The sequence below is a fragment of the Ictidomys tridecemlineatus genome, chromosome 3 (genome assembly GCF_052094955.1).
Source record: "Ictidomys tridecemlineatus isolate mIctTri1 chromosome 3, mIctTri1.hap1, whole genome shotgun sequence".
NCBI classification, from domain to species: domain Eukaryota; kingdom Metazoa; phylum Chordata; class Mammalia; order Rodentia; family Sciuridae; genus Ictidomys; species Ictidomys tridecemlineatus.
This window is the reverse complement of record NC_135479.1, coordinates 97,226,150-97,247,390: the sequence shown is the minus strand read 5'-3', so window position 1 is coordinate 97,247,390 and position 21,241 is coordinate 97,226,150. Positions and strand designations below refer to the sequence as shown.

General features: G+C 47.2%; 1 protein-coding gene and 1 long non-coding RNA gene across 5 annotated transcripts in view; both read left to right on the top strand.

Annotated features, from left to right (window-relative positions):
* The window catches only part of Kcnab1 (potassium voltage-gated channel subfamily A regulatory beta subunit 1), a 293,246-nt gene that overhangs the window by 246,689 nt on the left and 25,316 nt on the right, over positions 1-21,241 (top strand). The gene's annotated exons all lie outside the window — the stretch shown is intronic.
* LOC144376293 (uncharacterized) lies at positions 6,457-20,886 on the top strand. Its single transcript, XR_013436588.1, has 2 exons — positions 6,457-19,811; positions 19,887-20,886. It is a non-coding gene; the product is annotated as an uncharacterized LOC144376293 (long non-coding RNA).

Genomic DNA, 21,241 nt, shown 5'->3' with positions numbered 1-21,241 from the left:
CTAGAGTTTCTACAGCTTACATAAGGTAAATGTTGTAATAACCAAAGTTACCCTTCAAAACCCATCAGTAACTGTTATTCAGTGTTACTCTACAGCCATTATTTATTTATTTAATTTCTTCACACAGTGACAAAACCACCATCAGATACTTGTCAGCACTTTGTTCCTAATGGTAAGGGAATCCTTAATCTCATTCACATAGTTTTCTCCTTCCGATAGTGGCTATTTTAGGCTCAGTGACATCCATCTCTGTTTAATACAGGCAATGGCATAGTGATTGCCAATCACGCGTGGTCTAACATTCATGCATAAAATCTGCATGTATAAACTGCAGATCCTCAGCCTCTGCAGATGGTTCCAGCCACTCCTTGTCAACTCCATGAAGTCACAACACACACTGACTTACAATTTTCCTGAAGTATTTATATTACACCTGGGGACCCAAGCACTTTCCAGATGAGAGCCCAGCCCAAGTCAACTCTCTCATGCTCATCACTGATTACCCATTAGCATGGCATTCAAGAGTGCGGATCTAGCCTAGATCTAACCCTGCAAGTGGCCCGGGTCACATGTGCCCACATCGGCATCTCCAAGTCACATTTCAAAGGACTTCTGCTTGAACGTGCCTAGAGTTCCATCCCCACTGATGTGATTCGTACCCTGGGACGATGTTCATCGGGGATTCCTAAGTTAAACCAGGATGAGTTCCATCCAGTTTCTGCAATGCCATGTACAACCAATGGAGCCAGAAAAAAGCCCAGCAGCAGCATCTCTCTCACCATCTCCTGGCCTCCCAGAGCCAATTAGCCTCAGCCTCCCACTCTTCCCTGGAAAACCAGCATGCAAAGAGCAAGCTCCACAGTGGATGGCTGTGAATGCCAAGGGTGCGGTGGGCAGGAAGGCGCCCGCAATCTGCCACCCGGCAGCGGCACAATCAGACGGTGTAGGGCCAGGGGGAGACGTTCCTGACAGCAGAGGGGTGCTCTCTCCTCTGTCCTGCTCGTTCGTTTTTTTCTGGTTCACCTAGTAGTAAGTCATTTTTTCTTTCCCAGCATCTGCCTCACCATCTGTCTCTGCTACAATATCTGGCATGTTTTCCAGCCCTAGGAAAAAATCAGCCCCGCATCCCATTTCTTCTTTCTTATAACACTGTCCCTCCTGGTGGAATTACTCCTCGTTCCTTATGCTCTATGAAACCCAAACGCACAGCTGCCTCACCTTCATGAATCCCCAGTGTGTGTTTCCACATCTTCTCTCACCAGACAAGAAAAAGTCCAGGACACCCGAAGTCGTGCTGGATGTAGGAAGACGGCACCTGGGGACTGTGCTAGGCGCTGTGGTCTGGCTCCCAAACGCCAGGCTCCATTCCCTGCTCCAGGAAGAAAGTGATGGAGTTGACTATGGCTGGAAAGGAGACTGCCGACGGTGCTGCTCCTGAGCGGCAGCAAAGAAAGGAGACCTGGTTCAGTGGGTCAGCCATGTAAAACGTCCTCATCTCAGAATAGAATGATTTTTAAGTTGAATTAAACTTCAAATAATTTTTAATTTAAAAAATACTTGAAGTTGAGTCTCCTTACTTTCTATCTAGAGCTTGTTTGCCCAAACTAACTAATCTCTTAGAATTCCCGAGTCATTGAATATTATTTCCATACTTGTTACAGTTTGATATTTTATTTTCCTTCTTGGAGATTAGCGCTGGCATCAAGCGACCCAGGTGTCTTAATTTCCAATAAGAGTTAGCTTTACTTACTTCCCATAATTTCAGGTCAAACAGCCCACTCTAGTACAGAAAAGTCTCACTTCCTCCTAAGGCATCTTTTTTAGTGTTGCTATATGCAAACAAGAGCTTACAGAAGGATATTCCGGAATCTAAGATATGCATTGGCAACTCTGAAAATGCTAGAAAGAAAAAAAAAACTGCATGCAACATCCCAAACTATCAATATTTTACTCATCCCTGAACACTGAACCTAGGCATTTAACTTCCAAAGTGAAATTTTCAGAACAAATATTTAAACACCTAAAACCTGGAAGAATTACTTAATCACAACTGATCAGCCCATCTGCCTTTACGTTTTATTTTCTTCCCTGGAAGGTGCCCTCAACCTGTCTCAAAAACCACAAGACTAGCTGGGCGCAGCGTTGCACACCTGTAATCCCAGCAGCTAGGGAGGCTGAGGCAGGAGGATCACCAGTTCAAAGCCAGCCTCAGCAAAAGCAAGGCACTAAGTAACTCAGTGAGACCCTGTTTCTAAATAAAATGCAAAATAGGGCTGGGAATGTGGCTCAGTGGTGAAGTGCCCCTGAGTTCAATCCTTGGTATCCCCTTCCCCCAAACAAAAAAAAAAAATGAGACTAGCAGGCAGAAATCTTCTGCAGTAGTATGACCATGCTACCCAACAGGAACATAATGCAAGCCACCTATGCAGTTGGATGTCCCATTAATCACATTTAAAAAAGAAAGAAATTAATTGCAATATTATTTGTACTTTAACCCCATATATCAAAAAATGCCACATGTATACAATATAAAATTATGAATGAGATAGTTTATATGACTTTTTTACACTAAGTCTTTGAAATCCATGGGTTCACCTTAATTTGGGCCAGCACATTTCAAGTGCTTGGCCACATGTGACTAGGAGCTGTTCTGTTGGATTACATGGGTCTATAAACTTTATTTCCAGCTTTACAGAGCCGAAGGCACATAATAGGTATTCAACAAATACTTACTGGATGGCTGATTGGATGAATGAAGGAACAAGTTTTGGGGGAATTAAACGAATGAAGTTCTAAGGTTAAATTGATCCAATCTCATATTTCTCTACCTGAAGATCAAGCCCTGACATCCATAAGCATTCTGATATTGGTCTAGTTCAACATATTTCAAGGTGATGTTAAGATGGACAGGTTGTTGGCAAACAGCTCCAAGACACTCTTGCATCCTGCTTCTCCTTATCTGCAAAAACAGGAGCATCCAGGTACTGGGAGCAGAAATGAATGCAGAATGATCCATTAGTGTACAGGTGTCCCCACGGAGCACTATGTCAAATTAAAATGATTTAACACATTTCATTTATGACCCTGGCCAGGATGCTCCTAGGGGCCTTTGTGTCCATCAGATCAATTTAACCTCCTGGCTTGAAAGACTGAGACAGCTGAGTTTTCAAGAAATTAATTTGGAGAAAATGACTTTCCGATCCAAGAAGATGAGCCAGACCCTATCAAGCCCGTGGCACAAAAAAAAAAAAAAAAAAAAAAAAAAAAAAAAAAAGTGCTCCGTTTACTAAAGGAGTTTATTTCCATTTTAACTGTGAACTCACCAAAATTTTACTGATACTTGAGCCCTATCTTTATTTAATTGGTCTAAAGTAAACTGATACTTCCTCCTTTACAGGACAAGTCATGTCATAAAAAGAGGATTTCATTCCATTCACCCTAGGAAAGATCGTAGGGTGGGGCTGAACTCTTCCAGTCTCTGGTTCCATCCTCTGGACAAGCTCCTGTTTCTGTTCATTGCGGCCTCCTCATTGGAAGAGTGTTTCTGAAGTGCGGACCTGGGCATGAGCTGGACACAGCTTCAAATCCTGACTGCTTCCACCCAACAACTGTTCACCTGGGCAGGTTCCCTCGGGGCTGAGCCTGCTTCCAACCCCAAATGAAGAGGATGCTCCCAGCACCACCTAAGTGGGGCAGCACGTAGGCACAGCCCTACACCAGCCCGGCACCAGAAGGCCCCGCGTGATGCACAGGCAGAGAACCCCCCCACCTTCTCCGAATCTCTTCTCAGACGTAGCCATGGCAGAAGTCAGAGGCCCCGAAACCACAGCAAGATGGAAAGACATCAAGCAAAGCTGGCCAAGCCACAGGGCTGGCAATCGAACTTCCTGTAACTCATTTGTTCTTGTGGAGTTTTTGTTCTGTTCTTTAATTTAGTCATAAATTTTCAGTCATGCCTGAAAGGAGATCCCGTGCCCGGCCTACTTTCAGAGATTTCTCTAGGAAAAAGCCCCCATTTTAGGATTAACTCATTCATTCAGTTGACAACTAAATGAACACCTGCTGTTTATTTAAATGGACATCTGTTGGGACCAAGCACTCTTCTGGGCACAGGGAGAAGCAAAGGGTCATAGGACAGGCAAACAGAAATCTCACTCCTGGGGAAAAAGAAAATAAGAGTAGAGTTACATTACATGATGATAATAGTGTGAAGAAAAGATAAATCCCAGCAGGGTAGGAAAGTGTGGGGCAGACTTTAGATAGGGGGATCAAGAAGATATTGGGGAATAGATTGGCTCCCACAAATAGAATGGGTATGGCTTTAGAGTTAGACCCCAGGCCAAGGCCTCCTTCTGTTGCTAGCTAATTGATCTTTGGCAAGGTAATAAACTTCTCCATTTTCTTGTCTGTAAAACGCAGGTCATACTAGCCACTCTATAGGGTCAGTGTGAGGATTATTTGAGATAAAATATGCAAAATGCTTTGGGTGACTGCTCAAAAAGAAAGAGCTATCAATCTGGGTCTGGTGGCTCACACTTGTAATCCCAGCCAAGACAGGGGATCACAAGTTCAAAGCCAGCCTCAGCAACTTGGCAAGGCCCTATCTCAAAATAAAAAATAAAAAGGGCTGGGGATGTGGCTCTGTGGTTAAGTGCCCCTGGGATTAATCCCTGCCGGCCCCCAGAAAAAATATAAGAGCCATCAGTTTTGTTTTGGTTACTGTTTGCATAGTCAAAGGGTAGCCCTGTAAATTTTTCACCTAAGAAACTGCCTCGATACAATGTAGTCTCTGAACATCCACCAGTAATCCTAGAGGTTTCAAGAAAGTTCACACCAAAAAAAGTAAGACGCATGAATCACAACGTTTATCGAATCAATTAAAATGCAACATGAGGAGTCAGAGGAGAGATAGGGGCAGCTAAAACAATTAGGATAAACCCCAAGGGTGTGGAAAGAGCCAGGTACCCAGTCCTGAGGGTGCACGGTGCTGACCTGACCTCTCTGCCACGGTGGGTTTCATGGTGTGCTTCCATGAGAACCAGATTTGAGGTTTGAGCAAGCAAGCACAGACCAGGTGCCCAGGTCATAGAACCCTTGGTCTTGGAAACTCCTAGGGCAATCAGCTGGAACTCACAGCTAAGGATTACGTGCATTTCCTCTGCAAAGGATTTTCAAGGAATGGGGGTCACCAGGAGATGACTGATTTAGTTGCCATGGGTTCCACTGTACTTACTCTATTTCATTGTGTGTGTGTGTGTGTGTGTGTGTGTGTGTGTGTGTGGTGCTGGGGATCGAACCCAGGGCCTTGTGCATTCAAGGCAAGCATTCTACCAACTGAGCTATGTCCCTGAATCCCCAGCCCATACTTAACTCTATTTCAAAAGTGTGTGTGAATGTGTTGTGATACTGCATCTGCCCATCTGTCCCCCTGTCCCCGCACTCTCCACAGTGGTCAATCATCCCTGCTCCTTCCTGTGCCTTGTCTGCCTTCTCACCAGTCTCTTGCTTCTCTGCCTGGTGTTGTCACCCCCTGGTTCATCTCTTTGACCCTCTTGAGCAGAACTGAATGATCTTAAGTAACACAGTGAATTCTCCGCTCAGAGTTGCTGGTATGCGGCCTCAGTTCTGAAGAATCATCTAGGCCTGATGAAAACATTCCAGAGTACACAGAGGCCCCAGAGTGCTGAATGTGGACCGCCCTGGTGTGCAGCCCTGGGTAACACACGATTTCTTCCATCTGGGTTCCATAGTGAGAGCTGAGCTTTAGAAAAACAGCCTCTAGAGCACCCTGAAAAGGTGATGGCCCAGGCTGCAGAAAACCTGTGAAGACCAGCTCTGAAGACAACTGTTCCGGAAGACACTCTGGTAGCATGGCGCTCTACTTCGTGCTTTTGTTGGAAATGAGAATTCCCAGCCTCATTCCATGAAGTCTGGTGGTGGGGATCCTGGGAAGGACTGGCTGTGCTGATAGTCTATGGACTTCAGCTGCTTTGCCTCCCGTCCCCTGTTCTTCTCACATCTTCACTCAGTGGTGAGGTAGAGATCCAGCCTCTAACCTGAGAGCCTCAAGGAGAAACCAGGCGGGCCGTCCGTCTGGGCCTTCACACCTCCGGCCATGCATCCTGGACTTCACATTTGTAAAGCAGCTTCTCTCTTCTTTTTTCCTTAAATCATTTTTGGTTAAGAAAAGAGGGAGAGAAGAGCTCCTTCTGCTCCCCAGCTATCAGGTGGAAACAGCTGCTCGGGCTCTGTGACTGGCTGCACCTGCTCTGTGAGTTGGCATGTCCCTGAAGGTGTCTGGGATGCTGACAAGACAGTTCCACATCCTGAGAACCCATCTACTCAGCCTCAGGAAGGTTCTGGAAGTTTCTTATTGTGCTATGGCCATCTGCAGCCACAGGGGCAGGGACTGAAGACAGCGCTGCCACCTGGAGCTCGTGGGCCACACAGGTGAGGCTGGAAGTCCTGCAGCTCCAGGCCCTTCCACAGGCTGGCATAGTGGGGTGAGCAGAGCCGCCTGTGTCCTTGCTAACCAACCTCTAATGCCCATCCAAGGTCATAAGCCAATACCTTCTAGGCTCCTTCTCTGTGCACAAAAAGAAGTAATAAGAGAGGCAGTGGTTTTATTCAACTCCTCCTGGGAGTTTAATGTGTTGTGAAAACACAGTCTGAGGGCGGAAGTGCTGGTGTCAGGTCTGTGCCCTTGGCTGAGCTGCTGGGGCTCTCTGTGTCTCAGTTCTGCACTTGTGAGACGGGAAGGGCTGACTTCCGTCCTCCGGCTATTCCAACACTGTTGTAAGGATTAAAAAGATCCCATAAGTGGAAAATGTAATGCCCAGTACAAATGATTTGAGGCTGAGGTAGCTGCCATTCGGTGTTTGCACTCGTAGGAACACAGATGCCTAATGACAGGTGACAACCACGGCTTGGCCACTGACAGGAGGTGCTAGAGGGAGGTGACAAGCCTTTGCATACTTGCAAAAAGAACTGGGCAAGATCTGGTCCATGGCTCTTTCCTCCTCCACTTTTTATTTTAAGAAGTTAAAAATCTGCAAAAAAAAAAAAAAAAAGTTCAGAGAATCAACCCCCAATACCCTTGAGGTGCACTTACAAATTGGTGCAGTGTTTGGCCTTTATTTTGCCCTCTCTTGCTCAGTGTGACATTTCTCCTGAGGAAAAGGCTCCCTTCTCTGTGAGCAGGGGACAGTCATCACACTCAGGAAACTTAACTCGATGCACAAATGCTGCTCACCATCACTGTTCCCACTGTCTATGATGTCCTTTCTGGGATTTATTTGTTCACTGTTGAGGAGGCCATGAGTTGATGAAGAGTCCCACCATGGGGACAGGGGTAGGGGGCAACTCAGTAGTAGACACTTGCCTAGGAAGCCTGCGGCCCTGTGTTTGGTTCCCAGCACCACACGCAGGCACACAAAACAATCCCACAGCACGTCGACTGTCATAGCTATTTAATCTCTTTTAATCTGAAATGAGCTCCAGGTGGCAGCGCTATCTCCAGTCCCTGCCCCTGTGGCTGCAGATGGCCATAGCACAATAAGAAACTTCCAGAACCTTTTTCCTCTTGAATGACACTGACATTTTCTTTGAATCCAGGCCAGTTGCTTTGGAGACCATCTCGGTCTGGATTTGCCTGGTTGCTTTTTTGTGTAGACTAAGCCTGGGTGTTTGGTGTAAGAAGCCCACACAGGCAATGCTGGGTACTCTTTGGTGTGTCTGCCAAGGCCCTGGGATAACTGTGTCCCTTCACTGTTCGCGTTAGGGTTGACCACTGGGTCAGGGTGAGGTCTGCCAGCTTCCTCCACTGTGATGGCGTTGCTCTAAACCTGTGACTAATGAATAATCTTGGGTGCGATTCTTTGAAACCATGTGAGCAGCCTGGTCCCCATCCCCGTATTTCAGCATCCACAGAGGACCCCTGGGTTTATTTCCTAATTCTACTGACCCTTTCCTACTGGTGAGCTGGCTTTCTGTAAGGGGACCTTTCCCTTCACCCCTGCCCCTTGCTGGCTTCAGGAACATAGAATTTGAGGGAGAGAAGAGACTCTAGTTGAGAAGGGCAAATCTAAAACAAACTGCTGTGAGCCCCATCAGACCAGGAGGGGGCTGCCCCTGGACCACCTGCTTGACTCGGGGTAGGAGCTTTCAACTGGCTTTTCAAGGCCGACGAGTACCATGGGTGGCCTGGGGATGACTCCACCTGGAGACTCTGGAGTGGAGAGATGGGCACAGCTGCCTTGAAGGTCAGCTGCAAAAGTGACCGGAAGGGCACCTGTGAAGGACACCTTTAAGAGCTCCCTGAGTAGGGTCGTCTGGGCTCCCAGACCTCCTGGAGGGTTGAGGCTAGAGCCAAGAGCATGGGAAAGAGGTAGAAAGTAGAAAAGGAGAGAAACCAATTGTGCCTTGAGCTGCTCCCTCCTGCCGCAGGCTTCAAGCCTACTTAGGTCCCCAGCTGGGAAAGGAAGACGAATTTGAGTCTGGAGGCCAGGCCAGCAGGTGATGCAGGAACACAAGGGTGATGATGCAGACTCGAGTCTTGCTCCGTCCCCACGGTGGTTACAGACGCTCCAACACCTGACTGCAAATCCACTGACTTGAGTTACACATGCAAAAAAAAAAAAAAAGAGTCTTCCCAGTAGGTTCAGAAAACAAACTTGTCCACGTATAGGACAAACCACTGTGTGCAAGTCCCTGGAAGTTTAGGAAAACCCATGCACTCAAGATTCAAGTCCCAGGGCTGGGGATATCGCTCATCTGGTAGAGTGTTTGCTTTGCATGCACAAGGCCCAGGGTTCAACCCCCAGCACCACAAAAAAAAATTTTTTTAATTAAATAAATTTCAAAAAAGATCCAAGTCTCCACAAATTACAGAATTGTTTTAGTGAGCTTTTTCACTACTATGACTAAAGGACCTCACCAGAACAACTGTACAGAAGGAAACGTTTACTTAAGTGCTCACGGTTTCAGAGATCTCAGTCCACAGACAGCTGGCTCCATTCCTTGGGGCTTGAGGTGAGGCTGAACATCAATCATGGCAGAAGAGTGTGGCAGAGGGAAGCAACTCACATCATGATCAGGAAGCAGAGAAGAGACTCTACTTGCCAGTTACATATATATATACCCCAAAGCCTCACCCCCATGCCCACCTCCTCAGCCACACCCCACCACTTCAGTTACCATCAGTTAATCCCTATCAGGGGATTAATTCACTGATTGGGTTAAGACTCTCACAACCCAATCATTTCTCCTCTGAACCTTCTTGCACTGTCTCACGTGAGCTTTTAGGGGACACCTCACATCCAAACCATAACAGGAATGAAGCAGTTGGCCACCTGGAAAAACATGCACACAGTATACTGGCCTCCCTCCTCCCCTGCCACTTCTGCACCCACAAAACCCTCTCAGGATCTGAACACACAGCTTCCACCTGGGGAGTAACTGTCACACTAAAGTCACAGAAAACGTAGGTGCCACAGAACTCCCCCCCTTCCTTCCTCAGTGCATCCCTAGGCTGAGTCTTGCTGGTTTGTATAGGGATGAAAGGGGGCTGTGTTGTGACGGCTTCTACTAAAGCCAGGCGTACAAAACCAAGATAATTAAACAGGATGCTTTCACACTCAAATCTTTAAAATCCAAACATAGTCAGCCCTGAATTTTCTTACCTAAGAAAATGAGTTGTTGTTTTTAAAGGCCAGTGGATGAAAGGAATGGGTACAGGAAGTGGTCAGAAAGGAGAGAAGGCCAACTGGGATCCCAGTGTTCTCTTTCATTTTCTCATAAACCTACAGAATGCACTTTAAATGTGACCAGTAGCCTCAGGATGGCCCAGAAAGGAGCATGGCAGAGCCCCCAACACCCAGGCCCCAACCCGGCTTGCTCGTTCATTCATACTCGGCTGACATTTACCCAGTGCCCATGGTGCACCACGGGATGCAGGCAGTGTACCAGGGGAAGAGACAGACAAGCTCCCCACCCCGTGGGACAGTCCATCCACTGGAGGAGACAGGAAAGAACAGCAAAACAGTAACAAGCTCAACCATGTCGGATGCTAGAAGGGGCCAGGCGTTAGAGAAAGTTGGAGGTGGAAGGAGGCGGATGTGCTGAGGATGAGGTGGCTGGAGAAAGTGAGGGCTGAATAGGCTGAAGGAGCAAGTGGGCAGCCAGGGAAGCCTTGGGAGGCTGTTCCTGTGGCCACAACAGTGCAGAGGCCCTGAGGGGGGACAAGTCTGTCATGTCTGAGGAACTTCAGGGAGACCAACGAGGGGGGCACGAGTAGGGAATGACTTGAGAGAGATGACAGGGGCCGAGCTGTCCAGGACAAGGGAGGCCCTGGATGGACCTCTCCAGCTTTCCCTGCAGATGGACTGTGAGGAATGAGCATGGGAGCCATCTGGGTGAGGTGACAGTGGCTCAGCTAGAACCAGCCGTGCCGTGTGAGGGGGTGAGCCTGGATGCAAACAGGGTTGTGTATGAGACTGACAGGAAGAGCAGAGTGAAGAAGGACTCCACGTCACTGGAGGACTCCATCCATGTCCTCATTTGCAAAGCGAGCAACGGGCAATCAGCACAGAGCTGGAGCCCAGAGGCTCTTAAGCAGAGGGACACTGGACACGGGGCTGGGGGAGCTGCAGACTTTACAAAGAGGGAGAAGGAGGATGAGATCAGGAAGTTTGATTCTCCACTCAAGTGCAGGTCACCAGCAGCCAGGCCACACCTTCCTCGGAGAATATCTTTTAGGAGAATATTCATTGTTTCAGAAAAAGTTCTAATAGATATCAGTATGGTTATAGACAAAAAATCCCCAATAGGGAAACACTACACGTGCCCCACAGTGGGCACTGCAAGGTCCCACGGTGAATTCCACTAGTGGACAGGCAGTGTCCAAGGCAGTTTAGTGCCTTACCCTTCGACATGATCAGAGACCAGGGTCACCTAACCTTCAAAGAAGGCCTCCAAATGAAAGCTCAAAGAAACAGGAGGAAAGCCAGAGAAATACAGAGAGAGAGAAGATTTAAGGAAACCATCATATATGTAAAGAAAAACATTGTTAATGTTTTGGAGCTTTCTGATGGTACAGAACAGAGGTTTCTTGTGCTTTTATGATAAAGCCAAGGCCATCTAACACCGCTTGCTCCTGTGGCCACATCAGGGCATCTGGTAGGAGAAGCACTGCTTTACCACAAGGAAGTTCCCCAGCCTCCTACAAAGGAGAAACCGGCTTTAGAACAGTGTGGGTTGGTAGCTCCTCTTGACCCAGTAGTTCACTGTCAGAAGGCTGAGGAAATCATCCTACTTCGCCATGTCAAGTTTTAAAAAGTTGCCTTTGAGTTGATTGCCAGGCACTGGACAAGTTAGATGAGACAAGGGAGAGACAAGGGAGGCCTGGATGAACCTCCAGCTTGCCCCGCAGATGGGCTATAGGGAATGAGGGAGGCCTCATTTGGAGGTTTGACCTCACTGGGATGAAGATGGCATCTCCCAAGACAGAACCCAGGAGGGCAGCCAGATGGCCCACACTATTAGGGGAACAGGACCTATTGCTCCCCATGAGAGCTGGACTGCACTGCTGGAGAGAACCTCAGTAGGTCAATATGCTTCAAGCTAATCCATCTCCGCCAAGTTGCTTGCCTTATTCTTTCATCCACGAGACAGTGTTGCTTTTTAAGTAGAGTTAAATATCTGTCCCAAGAAGCCAATCCACAAAGAGTTTTATAAATAAAGAGTTCCAGACAGGATAATAGAAGCAGAGCTAAATGTCAAGATTTTACATCTGTCTATCTGACCGAACAGGATGGCATTCACACAAGTTAAAAGATCAGAAATATATCACTGGAATCAGACAGCTATAATGCAGTGACAGATGCTCCCAAGCATAAAAATAACTGTTCCACTGGTAACAGGCACAGAAACATTGGCTACCAGGTAGAACTGGCAGGTTTGGCTACATTTATTTTTTATGCAGCTCAATGAACATTTGAAAAACAATTCTTTAGCTAATGTTGTGCCTCATACATTTGCTTTTGACATGCCCAAAGGCTGGTTCCTTCACTTGATAGAAATATTATTAACTTTCAATGTGCTTCAAATAGCATTACCAAGAGTGGGCATGAAATACAAATGTGGTTGAAGAGAAATGGAAAAGAGGTTTTGCTTCATTTTGTTTTAGCATAGATTTGGTGCCTGGGGGAATTTTCCCTAGAGGGAAATTCAAAACCAGATCCGTTAAGTTTTCATCCTTTTGAGCCTTGATTTCTTTAAGCACAAGGTAGATGTATAATAACACTGGCCAAGTCATTGGCTTATATGGCCCAAGCAGTGAAGTCCCAGGAGTCTTGCTTAAAATGATGAGGCCAAGGGCTGAGCTCCACTGGTACCAGGAAGCCCAGTCTCAGCTACCACCCACAGCTGCCCTGATGCCCCAAGGCAAACAACCAGGGACAGCAGAACAGAGGCTTGGAAAACAAGTTGTCCCCAGCAACTTGCTGGGACAACCATTCCTCAAGCACGTGTGACCACACCTCTAGGACCTCACCTCTTTCGTGGCTCTAAGGACATCCAGCTGAGTTTTCAATCACTTCCTCCACCAAAAATAAAAGCTCTAATTGATGCACCATGTAGTTAGAGATGGCCTCATTTCTCAGTAAGAAAAACTGCAACCCAAAGCTCAAGATCAAAATGAAAAGCGAATAATTCTTGAAGCTATCATCTCTAGACCTGTTAAATGTCACAGTTGAATGAGGAGAATCTGTAACTTCTATCACATCGCTGTGTGTTGCTGATTAGGTCTTGTTTCCACGTGCCAGAACTTCCTTCTGCCATAATTATTTCTGATATACCAGAAGAGTTTCATTTAGTTATTCTAAAATTAGGATAAACTTGTTCTATCACATGTACCTACATAGTAGGTTAATTTCCTTATTTCTGCATGCATTCTGTAGATTATTCATCAGGTACATTCATTGGGGAATAAAACGGGTTATTCAAAATCAGATGTTTAAGGAAATATCACCATTTGTGGCAGTGATGAGCAATTGGTAACTCTTGCTTTGAGAATTTTCCAGATTGAAATCATCTTGTCTATGTTCTATGGTAGAATTTGAGGGGCTTAGCTGACCACACACCAGTGTACTAGCCAGGACCACAGCAGCAGACTCCAGCTCAGCTGAGACAGCCTTCCAGCCAGGCCAGCTCCCTCACCACGCTCCTGGATTTCTAAAAGATTCAGAATCCTTCTCAGCAGACACCAGTGTGATGGGGGCATTCACACTAGCATGAGCTCCCGTCCCTTCCCACTCTCCTCTCAGGAAAGTGAGACTCACCTCGAACCTTTCACTTTCTTGTGTAGATGACAGAGAGGGAAAGAGACTTAGAAGCTGGGGGGTGCGGGGGATGCCCTAGGGAAAGGACGAGAGGAAGGAGAAAGAAGAGGAGAGAGCAAAACACCTGTCCAGGCAGGAAAGAAGAAACCCACCAGGGAAGTAGGAACAAAATGTGTTAAATGTGCAAGGACTATGTGGGGAGATACATAAAACTTTATAAGGCCTTGTAAACCCACAGTATCTAAAAAGAACACGTATGGGCTGGGGATATGGCTCAAGCGGTAGCACGCTCCCCTGGCATGCGTGCGGCCCGGGTTCCATCCTCAGCACCACATACCAACAAAGATGTTGTGTCCGCCGAGAACTAAAAAAATAAATATTAAAAATTCTCTCTCTCTCTCTCCCCTCTCTCACTCTCTCTTTAAAAAAAAATTAAAAAAAAATAAAAAGAACACGTCATTTATAGGAGATGGAATAAAATGTTAGTGTCCTAAAGATGTGGATTCTGCTAAAATGATCTATTCCAACCTTAATCCACATTTTTTAAATAGTTTGATAAGCTAATTTGATAACTTATCAGGAAGAGTAAAGGGCCAAGGAGAGCTGAGATTAGTCCTGAAGATAAGCAAAGTGGAAGGGAGGACTTGCCCGTTGAACAACCCTCCCCTCAAAATCTGAATTCCAAAATGCTCCTAAATCCAAACCTTCTTGAGGCCAAGTTCAAATCCCCAGATTCAAAAACTCAAAATCTGAACCCCTTCTGTTCTGGAGCAATTTGGATAGGAAGGGTTGCTCCACATTTGGAGACTCCAGAAACAGACACCAGCAGCCCAGGCCACACCTGTCAACCCAGAGACTCGGGAGGCTGAGGCAGGAGGATCGCAAGTTCAAGGACAGCCACAGTAACTTAGCCAGACCCTTTCTCAAAAATAAAGAATAAATAAATAAAAAAGGCTGGGGATATAGCTCAGTGGTATAGCACCCCTGGGTTCCATTCCAGAAAAAAAAAAAGGAAAGACAAAGAAACAGACCTTAGTATTTATGAAACTTTGACAATACATGCTGCAGTGGTCTAGAATCAGTGGGAAGCCAGGACCATCTAGTATTAGGAAACTAGGAACATCGTACAACCCTGGAATTTCAGTTTACTTAGGTTTGCTTATTTAACTTCACTTATTCATTGCCTTGTTCCAGACAAAACAATGAGTTTGCTTACTCTTTTTAAAAAAAAAAAAATTTTTTTTTTTTCAATGACTGGAATTCATTCCACTCCTCACGAGTCCTGTAGAACTTGACCACAGTACATTGTCCTCTGTACTGGTCATGGATACCACCCCGTTTCTTGAGGACAGTAAATGTCTCCCCAGTTGCTACCATTTGGTGTTTTTTTTTTAAAGAGCGAGAGAGAGAGAGAGAGAGAGAGAGAGAATTTTAATATTTATTTAGTTAGTTATTGGCAGACACAACATCTTTGTTTGTATGTGGTGCTGAGGATCGAACCCGGGCCGCACGCATGCCAGGCAAGCACGCTACTGCTTGAGCCACATCCCAAGCCCCCATTTGGTGTTAAGCACATGTAGCCATCACACGGACAGCCGGGAGTCACCAGGTTTTCCTCTGTCATGGTGGATTCATAGCAAGATGGCATTGGGGGGACAGGTGCACTTTTATGACTCACACTCTGTGTCACTCCTTCCTGGAGAGTGTCTGCAGGCAGCCATGGTCTAGGTGAGAAGCTGGACAGACCAGCTGGGGTAATAAGAGGGTTAGGGGAGCCAAGGGCGAGGGGAATTGGACAGAAGGAGGCCTTTGCCTTGGGCCGATCACTTGGCCATTCCTGTCTGGGGGATGGTCGCTGCCTCGGGAGGAAGAAGCAAGAACAGTGAGAGAAGCAGCATCTCAGGGCCTCCCTCTGCAGAGGGCACTGGGCCAAGCGTGAGCAGAGTCCCCAGGCAGCCCGTGTCCGTCCCAGACAGGTCACAGCAAGGCCAGCTCGTACTTCAGGGCACTTCTCTTATGTCCAGTTGCTCCGATGGGATTTTTAAGTCCTGGAGTTTTACTTGGTGTGAAACAAGGTGACAGACGGGGCTGGCGGGAAGGATCACTGCGGGGGGAAGGAAACACGGGGTGAGGCGTCCGTAATCTAAAACTCCAAAATCTGAAAAGTTCCAAAATCCAAAACGTTTTGAGCACTGGCAGGACACCATGAATGGAAAACTAGCCCTGAGCTCACGTGGTGGGGACAGTCGACCCAGGTGCGCTAGTGACCTTGTGTACACTACCTTCAGTTGCCTTTGGGCTGGGCAAGCAAGGTGTCTATGGAATTTGGTGATGTCTTGTTATGTGAATTCAAATATGATAAGAAAAAAATTTTTTTTAATCTGAATATGAAATATTTCAGGTCTTGAGCATTTAGAAATAGTAGTGGTCAGCCTGAGACACGAAACAGAAGTCCTAAGAACCTGCCTCTCCACCCCGCCCATCGACTCTTTCCAGGGGGCAGCTGGGCAATGAGCAGCCGAGCTGTTTGAATGCAGCAGATGCGGAGGTGGTCTGAACCTCACGGTGACCTCGGGGGGCTTACCCACAACAGCTATTGTTTAGGGCCTGGGGACCTCTGGTAAAAGTGAGACTGAACGGGTCTCAGTTTGACAACACAATCCACCTTCCAGAGTAAGGCTCTGGAATTGCGTGTGGACAAGATCAGAAGCTCCTGTCAGAGTGGAGAGTGTGAGGACCTGTGCCCTCTAGGGAGGGCTGGGAGTGGGGGGCAGTGCAGTGTCCTCAGAGACATCAAGCTGCCTCCATTCTTGGCTCAGATTTCTGAACAAGGGTTGCCTTTCTCCAGGTGAGGAGGGTTTTGCTGACTTGGCTTGCAGCGCAAATTCTTATCTGGTCTCTTGAATCCGGTCTGTTCTTATCCAGGCTTGTTTTGGGGAAGCCCCAGTCTAGAAAGCCTAGTCTCAGAAAACTGTTTTGTGAAGACCACTCTTCTCCACGCTTCGTCAGTAGGACACAGACCAAAACCCCTTATTTTGCTTCCTCTGTCTGTCTCTTTCAGTCACTGGATTTGAGGTTTTCAGGGAACCAAAAAGATTGCTTGTGTTTCTCAAATGACTCAGGCACATCATGAACTGAGTCATCAGCATGTTAAATGCAAAGGAAGGGATGGAACTACCACACACCAGCCGCCCACAAATACACGAGGAGTCACTGAGGCAAACGCCCTGAGAGTTTTCTGTCCCCAACTCACCTTCTCCCACACTGCACTAGGCACAAAGCCTTGCAGGATGACCAGTCATCTTCAAAGCCACCTCCTGAGGCCTTGTCTAAGTGACTTTGTCTTTATGAGTCAGGTTCTTTGTCAAATAAAATGGAGGTTAACATATTAGCCACCTAAACAGTTATTAAGAAGATTACATATTGCTCATCAATATCGATCTGCTTCTGAATCCTGGTGTGTGTTCTATACAGCCAGGTCCTCCTGAGACAGTCAGCAAACCGTTAAGGACTTTGGCTCCTGGTTCATGCTAAGTTTTGACTCCCTCCATTTGAGTTCAAGTTTCCGATCCTGTGGGGAAAACAGTCTTCTATCTCCAGGCACTAAGATGAGCACCCACAGAGGTCTCCTCAGCACCCAAGAGGGGCCAAGAGGAAATCGCTAAGCTTCAGAGAAGCAATTACAAAGCACCACACCAGCCGCTTCTGCTGCTGCAACAGAAGGTGGCTAATAACAGACAGCTCAAGTAAATAAAGGTTGGGCCCAGGCCTAGTCTTACTTTTTTGGGAACTGGGGATTAAATCCAAGGGCACTTAACCACTAAACCACAACCTCAGCCCTTGTTATTTTTTATTTTGAGACAGGATCTCACTAAGCTGCTTAGGGCCTCCCTAAATTGTTGAGGCTGGCTTTGAATTTTCGATCCTCTTGCCTCTGCCTCCTGGGATTACAGGCATGTGCCACCATGCACAACTAAACTCACTTTCATTAGTGTTCACTGCTCTTCTGATGCAGCAGCCCTGTGTCATACTAGCATCTCAGTTCCAGTCTGATCCTTGCCTCTGACAAAGATAGGATCCTGGCACCTGTCAGAATTGAGCCATGTGACCCCACCAACACAGAACCACATTTCCCTCCACCTGCAGCAACTCCATTAGGTCAAAACTATAACATATTAGTGTTTAAAGCATTAATAAGTATTTCAAGCACTTTAAAGCCTTTGCTGCTTGGTAATCTTTCTTTTTTTACTTTATAAAAGCATGATAACATATTTACAGGAACCTTGGAAAATAGAGAGCAGTTACTGTTTTCTGTTTGTTCTCAGCATTTTCCAAGCAAGCATATTTGAAATATTTACAATTGTTTGTAATATTTCAGCTTTTAATTATGCTTAATGTAACTGCCTCCTAGACTATTTCCACATCTACAGAAAGCAGAAACTGCACCACATTATCTCCAAGATTTATTTCGGTTTTATCCCTTTGTCTCTACATCCATATTAATTTAAGCAAATTTTATTTCACCAAAACACCAATTTCTTCATATTGGATCATTAGCCCCTATGTTCTGTTACTCCTGAAATTATTTCCTTGCAATTTTCAAAGTTCCAGGGGCCATATCAAAACAAAACAACAAGTTTTTTTGTGAGCTTCCGGGTTTTGCATGAGCTCCCATTAAGAAATTGAAATGTTTATCAAAAATTTTTTCCACTCAAAATAAATAGTAGTATCAATTTCCTTGACATAAAAAGCATATTTTTAAATAAAGATGGCCTGCTACTATTACTGAGAGAAGAATGTCACTAAAACATCAGAATCCCAAGTACTCCTTGGGAGAAAACAGCCAGGGCCACATTTGGTTGCTACTCAGTTGTGCCATGGTCAGACTTCCCGTGATCTCCACACGCTGTCCCATGACAAGGATTGAAAGAGTTCCTCAGGCTCAAGATCATCCCCACTCTCCAGAGAGGAGTGGGAAACCCATATGATCAATTGAACTGCAAGTCAGGGACTGGGGATCCCAGTGCACACCTGGGATCCCAGCAACTCAGGAGGCTGAAGCAGGAGGATCGCAGGTTGGAAGCTAGCCTGAGCAACTTAGTGAGACCCTGTCTCAAAATTTAAAAAAAAATAAACTAAATTAAAATTAAAAGGGCTGGGGATGTAGCTCAGTTTTAGAGTACCCCTCCTGGGTTCCATCCTCAGTAGCAAAAAAAGAGTCACCTGCAGAGCTGCTGAGATTCTGCTCTGCTACGACACAGGGACAGAGAGCAAGCCGTGGTGGGCTGTGAGCCTGGGAGGTCGCACCAGGCTAAAGGACGAGGACACTTTCAACCAGGGGAAGCGTGCTAAGGAGGATTTGGCAGTCTTTTGGTAGTTTAGGCTGTTTTCCTCAAACGTTTGAGATTTGATAGCTAATTTTTAAAAAATTCAAAAGCCTCAGCTACTGTTTCTATCACATTCCCAGATTGATTCATACTGAATTGTGTGTGTGTGTGTGTGTGTGTGAGTGTGTGTGTGGTAGTGGCTGGATAAGTACTCAGGGGAGTAACCACAGTGAGCACAGGTTAAACTTCTGCATGAAGCAGCAGATTAGAGGAGAGCAGAGATGGACTACGGAGAATCTGTCCCTGACATGGTTCCCTGGAGAGGAGTAGGGAATGGCTCTCAAGCTCTACAGTATAGCAGATTTGCTTGCAGGGCTGCCACCCCCCAGAACTCATGGTCTTCTAGGTCTGGACTTGCATATGGGACAATTCCATTGCTGCTGACGCCTGTGGCCCAGGGGCCACCCACGAAGGCCACCGAATAACAAGCACAGCAATTCTAAACCCCAGGCTGTTTCCAAAACATCGAGACTGGGGCCTCATACCAGGACCCCCACAGAACAGAACTTCAGTGGAACCGTATGTGGGTGGCTTTAAAGCCCAGCCCCACCCACACAGGTGTTGGTAGGGTTCAGGAAGACTGAGCACCCCTAAGCCTTCTGGATTGATGGGGAGTCTGGGCAGGCTCCGATCAGGTCCTAGGTAACAGATTTAACCACCACTTACTGTATCTCTTCACAGAGGCCTGGGAATACAATGGAATGAAGTCCTTTTCCCGCTCAGCATTGACACTCTGCCTAGGACACTTTCAAAGTGCATTTCCACAATACACAAGAAACAGTGTCACTCTGGGGACCAGGTTGATTTCTTTTCTTTCAACAATTCTGCCCCCTAGTGTCCCTTCATGGGAGGACTTGTAAGAGCTCACCTTGCCCACGGTTTCCTTTTGACCAGCTAAACAACTAAAATAATGAGCTCCTTTAACATGAATTGAAATTAAATCTTCGTTTCGGGCAGGGCGACTCTCCGGCTGCAGCCTCTCGGTTCTCCCGGTCTCCCCTGCTCCCTGTGCCAGGAGGACGAGAACTGGAGGAATCCCGTCCCCATCCCACCAAGCCCCTTCTTCAGACTCAGAGGCCAACAGGCAGTGAGTGAGGAAGGAGCACGGGCCGGGGTGTCCCACAAAGCTCCCCACCTGTGCTCACTCCTCACACCCTCGTAGGTCACATGCATGGAGCACGGACATCACCACAGAGGCTTGAGTCTGCCAGAAGAGCCCTACAGACCTGCTAGCCCCTTCTTCACAGAGCGTCCCTCCTGCCCGGCTCAGCCTCTTCCACCTCACCCCATCAGTGGCCTTCTTCTGGGTCCCCTTCTCGCTAAGGGCCACAGGGGGCTGACACCTGGGCCATCCTCACTGTTACACCCTCCGGTCCACTGTGCCTATCCCCCTGTTCTTCTCACCTGCAAACCTCCCAGCCCACCTTCTGCCGTCCCTCCAACCTCGGCCCCACCACACCACCGGAAGGCTCTTCTCAGGGTTTGTGGTCCCCTCCCCGTGGAGGCCAGAGCCAGTGGGTGCTGGCCTGTGCCCTTCTGATTTGGGTGTTCACGACGTTCATGCTGGGCCGCGCTCTGTCTGTTCTTGGTTATCCAATGTCCCTGCTCCCACTCCTGACGGCCCAGCAGGCCTTGCAGGGTCCTCTGTCAGAGGCTGCTCAGAGAGCCTCCTCTTCTCCCTGCAGATCTCCTGGAGCAGGCTCATCCACGGCCATGACATCATCAGCAGACAGGAAGTGACAGGCCCCATGTCCAGCCTGCACAGTTCGCTGTCTCCTGAGTCCAAATGCCTCATCTCCTCTTAGTATCTCATGAGCGTCTCTGTTTTTCTTGTGTCTAAAGAATCCTTGATTCCCTCCCCAAACCAGTTCCTCCCTCATCTCTGCAAATGGCCTGGGAGACGGCCTTGATTCCTCTCGTTCCCACACTCAGGCTCTGTCTCTCCTGCCAAGGTCCCACTCCAAGCCACCCTCCGCTCCTGCTGGAACGCTGCAGGCCCTCCCGAGATTCCCTGGCCTCCTCCAGGCCTCCCCTTCACGCAGGTTCTCAGCACAGGCAGAGGTGGTGTTCTGAAATGGGAACTAGGGTGACAAGATGTGCCATTCCTTTGCCTAAAAAAAATAATCAACAATGCCATTAAACTTTGAGTAACATACAAATAACATAGTTTGCCTTCTCAGACTTTGTCTCATACGCCTGTCCTTCCTTACTGGGCTCCCACCATGTGGCTTCTTTCCAGTGAATTCCTTCCAACTGCTGGCATTCACTCTGTCCTTCCACATGCTCTTCCATCTTCCTAAAATGCTCTTCCATGCTCTCCATGACTGGCTCATTTTTATGCCCCTCAACTCCTCAGTGAGGTCACACTTGCCAGTATTAAACAGGTCTCCCCTTCATTCCCCATCTCAGCCCTCTTATGTCTCCTTCATAGTACTTTGCATTTTCTAATTGCTTGTCTACTTCTCTGGCTTCCCTGCTCAGCTCTAAGCTGGCTGTGTCCAGGGCCTCTGTGTCTGT